Below are 8899 nucleotides of genomic sequence, written 5' to 3'. Positions count from 1 at the left end.
CCGCGCCGCCCACAGCGCCCCCTGCGGCGCGGAGGAGCAACAGCCGCCGCGGCCTGGCGAGGAGCCCGGGGGGCCGTGGGCACGGGGACAAGCGGGGTCTTTGTGCCCGAAAGCTTGCAGTGAAAGACTTTTTTTTTTGTGGCAAACATCTGGTTGGTCTCAGGAAAGATGTCGTCTCTACGAGAAGACATACAGAAAACTAGAAGTCTTGGTTCCAAAATGATACCTTTTATTAGACTAATCACAGGTGTCATTTTGGAACCAAGAGGTCTAGTTTTTTGTCTGCCTTTTTGTCTCAGACCAACACGGTCTGATTGTTTTTTGCAGAAACCTGGCTGGTCTCATAAAAGATGTCATCTCTGCTACGAGTCCTGATTGCCTTTTCCTCTAGACCAATGCGGCTACAACCTGGATACCTGACACATGGAAGATACCCGATTTTAGCTGATTTTTTAAAATGAAATCTTCATATTTTCCCAGGCAGGAAGCAACTGTGACCCCCTGAAACCTGAGATCCTTTGTTTCAAGGTAATTTGCATCATCACCGATCCTCACCAGGCTCCTGACCAGCCCTGACCTGCCTGCCCAGAGGAGTTTTCCATCTATTGACTCCTCTGTGAAATCCTATGAAATACAAACTTTCATTTCTACCCAGGAGGACTTTTACAAACTTTTCTCTGATGCCTGATGAAGGGTGTTTGTGCCCAAAAGCTTGCAACTAAAGGCATTTTTTTTTAAATCCGGTTGGTGTCATAAAAGATATCTCTACTACAAGTCCTAATTGCCGTCTTCTCTAAACCAATACGGCCAGAACCGGGACTCTAGGACACTTGGGCACTTCCCTTTCTCGGATCAGCCCAGTGCATCTAGAAGTGGAAGATGAAGACAAAAGGGAGGGACCCTTGGAGCTGAAGCAACCCTGATACAGAGGTATCACTGCCATCCCTGTGGCCTGGACCTGTTACACGTGTCTGTTCCCTCCACGTGTCTCCTCCAGTAAATTCAAAAACCTCCATTTTGGCACCCTTCCCCTCCGACCAGTTTGAGCAGCTGCCAGAAATCTGACCTGCTGTCTGGGTTCCTGAAACCCAACTCCTATTGTGACCCGCCCTGCGTGCAAATCGCATAATGTAAAGTTTTCATGTCTACCTTGATCAGGTCTCACAGGATCCTCAGTATGAAGTCTTCTCTTCCCATCCCATCTGGCATCTTTCCTGGGTGCAGGTATCCATGCTTCACCTGAAACCTCACTGGGTAGCTTCTTTTCGCCACCGTGTTGTTCTTTTGGCTCCTGGCCCCCTGGTCTGGGTCTCCTGGAATTGGGGTCCTCAACTCTCCCCGCCACGTAAATGCAGGGGCAGGTCAAGGCTTGTTCCCTGAACTGATAAGACCAGGAGTTATGCTTGATCTTAGCCTTAGAAAAAAAAGCCCAGAAGAATGTCGACTGTGGATGTGTCCCCTAGTGATGGCAGCAAGGCCATGTGGGAATGAGTCTTCCACAAGAACCTGCAGAAAGTATCCAGGGACCTGAACTGGCAGATCACCCACTGGGCACTCCTCATGTGGGCACTGAGAAACGAAGAGGGGTAGAATGGTCCCCTGAGCTGCCCCAGCAAACCTGCCAATGGAAGGTGGAAACAATCATCCACCTCCTCCAGCACTGCCCATATGCTAAGGAGGTGTGGAGTAGAGTCATCTTATTCTTCCTGATGGTGGTTAGGGTCAAGACCCTGACCAGGAAGGCGGCACTGTTTGGACACCTAACCAAGCAGCAAAGTACCATGACAGCTCTCTTTGACCAGTTCATCCTGCTTCACAAATGCCCTGTGCAAGACCAGGAACCTGCTCATGTACAAACACACGGACCTCGGTTGAGGACTTTGTCAAAATTGGGCTAAGATGCAGTTGTACTACAAAAAGTCAGTGGAAGACAATGGGGAGGAGATGGCAGAAATCATATGGGAGAGAAGAGACTGGCACAGACTGTTCAAGAACAGGCTTCCCAGAGAAGATGGTGGCAATGATGATGAGGAGGAAGACAAAGAAGATGAGGACAATGATGGTGAGAGGGTGAGTGACAAGGACGATGAAGAAGAAGAGGACAACGACAATGCAGACTAAGGATTGGGGAGGGAACAGAAGATCGGGGTGGGGTGGAAGGGGAAGGAGGAGGTAGAGGGCATGAGTGTAATGGGTAGAAGATACGGTGACGGACATGCAGGTGTGTAGGTGTGGCTATTGTAACGGGGCTTTGACGGTGTAACAGGCTAGTGTAATTGTTGAGGAAAGATGATGGTGCTGCGTAGGCGGGAGCATGGGTGCATGGTGTAGTTATTGTAATGGGAATGAGAATGGTACAACTTCAGAGGTGAGGTTTGGACTGTCAAGTGAACCGTTGACATGTTGGGAGAGGTGTGTGTGTAAATAAATATTTCTGAAAAAAAGAAAAAAGAAAATTAGATATATCGACATTGAAAACCAAAAGCACCAGGAAGAGCAGCTGGCATTTGGGTGACTGGCTGCCAGTAGCTGCAAGACTGCCAGAAGCAAGCGCTGCGACCTATGTGGAGAGATGGGACACGTCTTTAAAGAGTGGCTCCAAGCCTACTGAAACAGCCATGAAAACCAAAGGAGGAGGAGCAGCCACAGAAACCACCCCCCACACACCTCCCTGCCCCTTCCCCCCGGCAGTAACAGAAGAAAAGGAGGCAAAAAACAACCTTGAAAGGGAGGAACAGAAGGAGAAAACGCCTCATATTTTCAACTGCTGTTTCTAGCTGTGTGCACGTGTAACGTCTTGTGTGTCAGCTGGAGGTTCCCAGTGCTCCACTGCCTGCATTGTTTCTTCTGACTCCTTTCCTTTTCCTCTCACCTTCTTGGCTAACTTTGGAAAATGTTGCTTCAGCCATCAGAGAGCCATCCCTGTTGCCTGCAGCATTCGACAGTTGTGGGCTATTTTTCAAAGCTGCTACTTCTGTCAGAACTTGTGGAATCCCTGTCCAAGTTCCCACTCTCTTTTTTTAAGCTCATATGGACCACCTTCTCCATTACCCAGCTTGTCCATCATTCACTGAACTCCAGGGGAACTGTAAGGGAGGGAGAAAGGGATTCCCTAGCTTGTGATTCTCTGCCATCACAGCTAGGGACCCTAGGAGAGGGCAGTTTGCCACTTGGTTGGGGTCACTCGTGTTGTCTGGGGTTATCAGTGATGTCATTGCTGTTGTCCTTGTTGGGCGCTATTGATGTGCTGCTACTGTTAAAATCTCAGGAACCGCGGTGCCAGCAAAGCTGCAACCAGGAGATCCCAACACCGATCTTGTCTTAAAGAACAATCACAGGCTCAGTTCCAGCAGGAGATCTGGCCAGGTGTATTGTCTACAAGCTGTGGGAGCCTGGAACCTGGCTCCCCAAGAAACCTGGAATGGGAAACACTGGGCAACCATCCCTGTGCACTGGGGTCCTGGTCACTGGACACTGAGTGCTCCTCTGAGCCCTCAGACCTATGGGGCAGCCTCTCCAGCACCAGCGAGAGAAGCAATCTAGTAGGGCTATGTGAAATTTTGCCGGCAGTTTTGTTTTGATGCTGTTTCGACTCATTTCCAAGCTCCTCAACAGCTGACAGCCTTCATGGCCGCAGCAGGGGCTACCATCCCTGCAAGCTGTCACCCCGCTGCGCCTTAACACGTGCAGTGTCACCCATGTCACAAGTCTTGCTTGTCCGCAGTTTGAGGTGCAGTTTCCCCCAAGCCTCTGCACCGGTCTCCTTGAAACTTGGCAGGCTTCGTCGCCTCAGCAGGGGCTAGCACGCCTGCAGTTTTGACCACACTGTGGCTTAACATGTACATGTGACATGAGTTTTCTGCTTTCAAGACTTTGAGGTGCAGTTTCCCTGAAACCCCTTCACCTATCTCCTTGAAACGTGACAGGCTTTATGCCCTCAGAAGGGGCTACTATTCCTGCAAGTTTCATCCAAATCAGGCCAGAAATGACAGTTATAGGCTGTATTAAACTCCTCAATTATAGCCTGCGGGCGAAACATCGAAACAGCAAAACAGTTTTGACGAAACAAAATGGAGCAGCGGTTTAGAGTCGAAATGAAATGCCGTTCCGTCGAAACGCAAGTCGAAACGGAACGGCACCATTTCACACAGCCCTGCTATCCAGGTGCTCGGTACACGGGGCATGCCACACTCCCCCTCTACACTGTGCCTACTCCATGCCACTCTGTCCTCCCCAGCTGCCAGCACCGGATGTCCGGTTACACCAACTGCCCCAGCACACTCATCTTTGCGCAGCGAGTGTGCACTTCTAGCAGGGCTGCTGCTCCAGCCACTTTGCTGGCACCACTGTCATTCCTACAGAGGCGTAGGAAGCAATGCCACCCCTTACTAGGTCATGCCACTTTTCCTTGGTGCTTGGGGATGGTTTCCTGGTGTTTCCTATTCCTGGGTTTCTTGGGGAGCCGGATCCCGGGCTCCCACACAAGCACAGGCCTGGCACATTTTGGCCCAACAAGCATGGCATTTATACCTGTGACAAGGCAGTTGGCTCAACACCATGCAGGCTGCCCCCAGGCTGCTTTCCAATTATTTTATACACTGATCAAAACAAATTACATATCTTGAACATCTAAAACTGTCCTGTACCGTGGGCTTGAGTCAGTCAGCAACACAAGTACTGACCGTAAGTGCTTTAATAAAACCTCTGTGGGAGCAGCATATATTGATCAATGCCCCGGTGAGGCCTACATGTCATTCCCCTTCCTCACTGCTACCAACCCCCCAGTGAAAAACCTCTTCACAGAAGTCCTTGTGTGAAGCCCCTTTTTACAATGCTCATGCAACACCAATATCATTGGAGCAAAAGGTGCTAGGGAATATAAGCCATTCTCCTTTCCCTCTGCTACTAACCCTCTCCCTCTTTTGTGAAAAACCTTCCTGTTGCATGAACCCTTGTGCACAGTCCCTTTTGGATGATGCCAATCCCATCAGAGTAGGAGGACTGTGTGCCATTCCCCTCCCCCTCTGCTACCCCCACTCAGGGAGCTGAGCTGCAGCTGGCTGAGGGGTAGGCACAGGGGATTGGGTATAATCAGGATGGGATGTGGCTTGCTCTGCGGTGGAGCTGGTACTGGGTAAAACAGGGCTCACCCCCTTGAATGGAGGTGTCCAGGCTCCCAACGCCACCCTGCTCCAACCCACCAGTCCTCACTCCCCTCCCAGAGCTGGGGGAGCCAGGCATCCAGGCTCTCAGCTCGCCCACCATGGCTTACAAGAACTAGAGGAATATGCCAGGGGGTTGTTCATCCAAGGAGGAACTGTCACGGTCTGCTGCATGATGTTTGGGTGGTGTAGCAGGGCACTAGGTTGCCCGCTACTGAATAGTAGTAAATAGGTTTAGCAGCCACCCATTAGGGCAGCAGGTGCCAGTTGCTATGGCAACTAATTGGGTCAGCTGACTGCCAGGGGGCAGGGCCTGGCCTTTATAAACAGAGGAGGCCAAAGCTAGGGTTAGTTCCTCTCTGGTGGCCTGAGGAGTAAGAGCTCTGCTATGGGGCCTGGCTGACTGATGATGGGGGAGAGACCCCTGACAGGAGTGTATGTTATAGCCAGGAGGCTTATTTTCTGTTTCGGCAGGTAGGCTTATGGTCTTGAGTTTCTGTTTGGGGTGTTTGAGTAACACCGGAGGACCAGGTGAGGCTGTAGGGGTGGAGGCCTTGAGGGAGCTCCCCGGTAGAAGGGGGGGAGTGCTGAGTACCACAGAGGGTGCTGTGTTTTGGGGGTGTCCTGACCCCAGCCCAGTGTGGGCAGCTTTGGGAAATGCTCAGTGTTGTACGTAGGCAGAAGCCCTAGTGGGGCATAGGCCTGAAGAAGCGGGTCTGGGAGCCAGGTGAGGCTAAGGCTGCCTGAGCCCCAATTCTGAGAAGCCCGAGTCGGGTGCAGGATCTGAAAAGGGATCTGGGGGCCAGGTGAAGCTAAGGCTGCCTGAGCCCCAACCTTGGGAAGCTCGAGTCGGGCATAGAGGGCCCCTGGGGGTGGGGGGTGTGAGCACAGGCGCAGGCCCTGGGGGAGGGGGAATAGAGGGCATCCAGTAGAGTCCCAGCATCGTAAGGTGGGCACCGTGCCACAGTGGGCAGGAAGGCAGCCTCTCAATAATATAAGATCAAGATGTGGCGGGTGAGATACAGGGTGCATTCAAGACCCGAGTTGGCATGGGTAAGGGAGGCTGTCCTGCCACAGGTGGGACTGGTCCCCAAACATAATACTGTATCAGCACCACTGCACACAGCCCCACTGCCACCATTGCCACCCTGACAAAGCAGTTTTAAGAGCAGCAAGTGCAAAACACTGGGTTTCTTGTTTCAAATCCTAGAGCCGGGGGGCTGGAAGGGACCCCCAGAAGGCACATCTAGTCCAACCCCTGCCTGAGGCAAGATCAGCCCTGTCCAAACCAGCCCAGATACATCCATCCTCTAACCTCTTTCTAAAGCTAGCATCACCCCTGCCAACCCCAGGCAGCACCTGCCCTGGGGAAAGCAACAGAGCCAGGGCTACCGTGTCCTGCTGCCAGGAGGGGTCAGAAGCACTTCAGAGAGCCGAGGCTGTACCCCTGTTGCAGGCAGAAGACAAACCCCGCCAGGCTGGGCCAGGTTGAGCAAGGAGGAAATCCCTTCCTCCCCACAACTGATCTGACCCTGAGTGGAGAAGCAAGACCCTCTAGCCAGGACTCTCCAAGGAGCATTGGCACAACCCAGTCCTCATCCCAGCTCCAGCCAATACCCAGTGCCTTTGAGGGAGGGGAAAACCCCTTGACACATGGAGCAGTAAGTGGGGGGCACCCACCAGGGTCAACATCCAGCAGCCTGGAAGAGCCGCAAAGCAGAGCACAGGCATTCTTCTTTCACATGACATTTTACGAGTGCAACGTTCATAGATTAATATCTAAATCTGATAACCATTTGACTGCTTCAGGGGTAGCTGCATGCATTGATTCTAGATCGCCATTAAGTGATCTGATTGGGCACTCGTTCACAATGTATACGCTGTCTGAAAGGCACTGTGATATACCAACATATTCTGGAAGTGACCTCTGCATCAATGTCTCAGTAGCCCTGGTGGTATCTGGGAGAAAGATGCATGATTATTCCTTGCTCCTCCCCACATAAGCCTGGCCAGAGAATCCAGGCACTGCTCTCACCCCCGCCCCCCTAAGACACGTGCCCTTCTCCCCTCCCACAGCTGTGAGGGAACCAGGCATCTGGCCTCCCACCTGCTCCCCCATCCCCATTGCTTATGAGCTTGCAGGATGGCGCCAAGGCTGAGTCCCACTGGGCACAGTCCAGTCCCTACCCCCAGCCTGGGCAGCAGCCAGCATCTAGCACCTGCATGGGTCCATGCTCCCCACGGGCCCATGGAGCAGCAATGGAGGGGGCAGCCTGGCAGAGCACAGGCACCAGGATGCCCAGGTCCCCCCTGCCCAGGGACTGTCATGCTCTAGAAGGTGGGCAACCTGCATCCCCATCTGGAGCTGGACTGTGGTCTGGGATGGGGGAAGATGCAGGATGACTGTGCCCACAGGAACCGGGATTGAGGACCTAGGTGTCCGGGCTCCCAGCCCCCCTTCTCCACCCCGCCCCTCCCGGAGAACCCAAGCCCCGGGGACTGCAGGATCACCAGGGCAGCTGGTGCGGTTGGGGCACCAGACACCCCCAGCAGCTTCTCCATTATGTCCTGCCCGGGTCCCTGCTGCCGGCCCAGGGGCTCCCCGCTCTGGGGCTCTTCTCTCTCTTCCAGCATTTCACCGCTTTCTACAGCATCCCAGCGGCCCAGCATACAAAATGCGCATGTGCAGCTCACCCCTTGCTCCACCCGTGGAGCTGTGCCCCACCTTCCAGTTTGGAAAAGGTGGTGGGTAGGGGGTGAGGAGCACCAGCAGCCTAGCACCCCACATTCCTGACCTGCAGCCCCTGGCTCCGCAGCCCTGCCGGTGCCCCCACTCCTGACCCACAGCCCCTTGCCCCCACAAGCTCTTCACTCCTGACCTGCAGCCCCTTACCCCTCCCTGGCCTGCTGATGCCCCTCAGTCCTAACCCAGATTTCACTGATTTCATAGACATTAGGGCTGGAAGGGACCTCCTGCGATCATCCAGTCCAGCCCTCTGCCATAGGCAGGCAGTCTGCTAGGGTCAAATGATCCCAGCAAGATAAGCATCTGAATGCCTTTTGAAAGAGTCTAGAGTGAGTGCTTGCACCACCTCTGCGGGGAGTCTGTTCCAGACCTTGTACACTCTGACTGTAAAGAAGTTTTCCCTTATGTCCAGTCTAAATTGGCTTTCCAGAAGTTTGTGACCATTAGACCTTGTTACCCCTTGGGGAGCCCTGGTGAACAACTGTTCTCCCAGATCTTGGTGCACTCCCCTTATATACTTATAGGCTGCCACCAAGTCCCCCCGAGCCTTCTCTTCTCCAGACTGAAGAGTCCCATGCCCCTCGGCCTCTCCTCGTAAGGCTTGCTCTCCTGGCCTTTAGTCATGTGGGTGGGTCTCCTCTGAAATTTCTCAAGCTTATGCGTGTCCTTCCTGAATTGGGGGGTCCAAAACTGGATGCAGTACTCCAGCAGCGACCTCACTAAGGCTGAGTAAAGTGGGAGGATGACGTCCCTGGTTTTGCTTGAGATGCACTGGTGGATGCATGACAGAGTTTGGTTTGCCTTGCCAGCTACGGCATTGCATTGGTGACTCATGTTCATCTTGTGGTCAATCGAGCCCACCAAGTCTCTTTCAATCATGGTGCCAGCGGGTGTAGCAGTGCCGAGCCTATAAGTATAATGCTGGTTCTTCCCCCGAAGGTGGAGCACCAAGCATTTCTCTGCATTAAATGACGTCAGGTTTTGATCCACC

The sequence above is a fragment of the Crocodylus porosus genome, unplaced genomic scaffold, assembly GCF_001723895.1.
Source record: "Crocodylus porosus isolate Cpor-Errol unplaced genomic scaffold, CroPor_comp1, whole genome shotgun sequence".
NCBI lineage: Eukaryota > Metazoa > Chordata > Crocodylia > Crocodylidae > Crocodylus > Crocodylus porosus.
Note: the sequence above shows the minus strand (reverse complement) of the source record.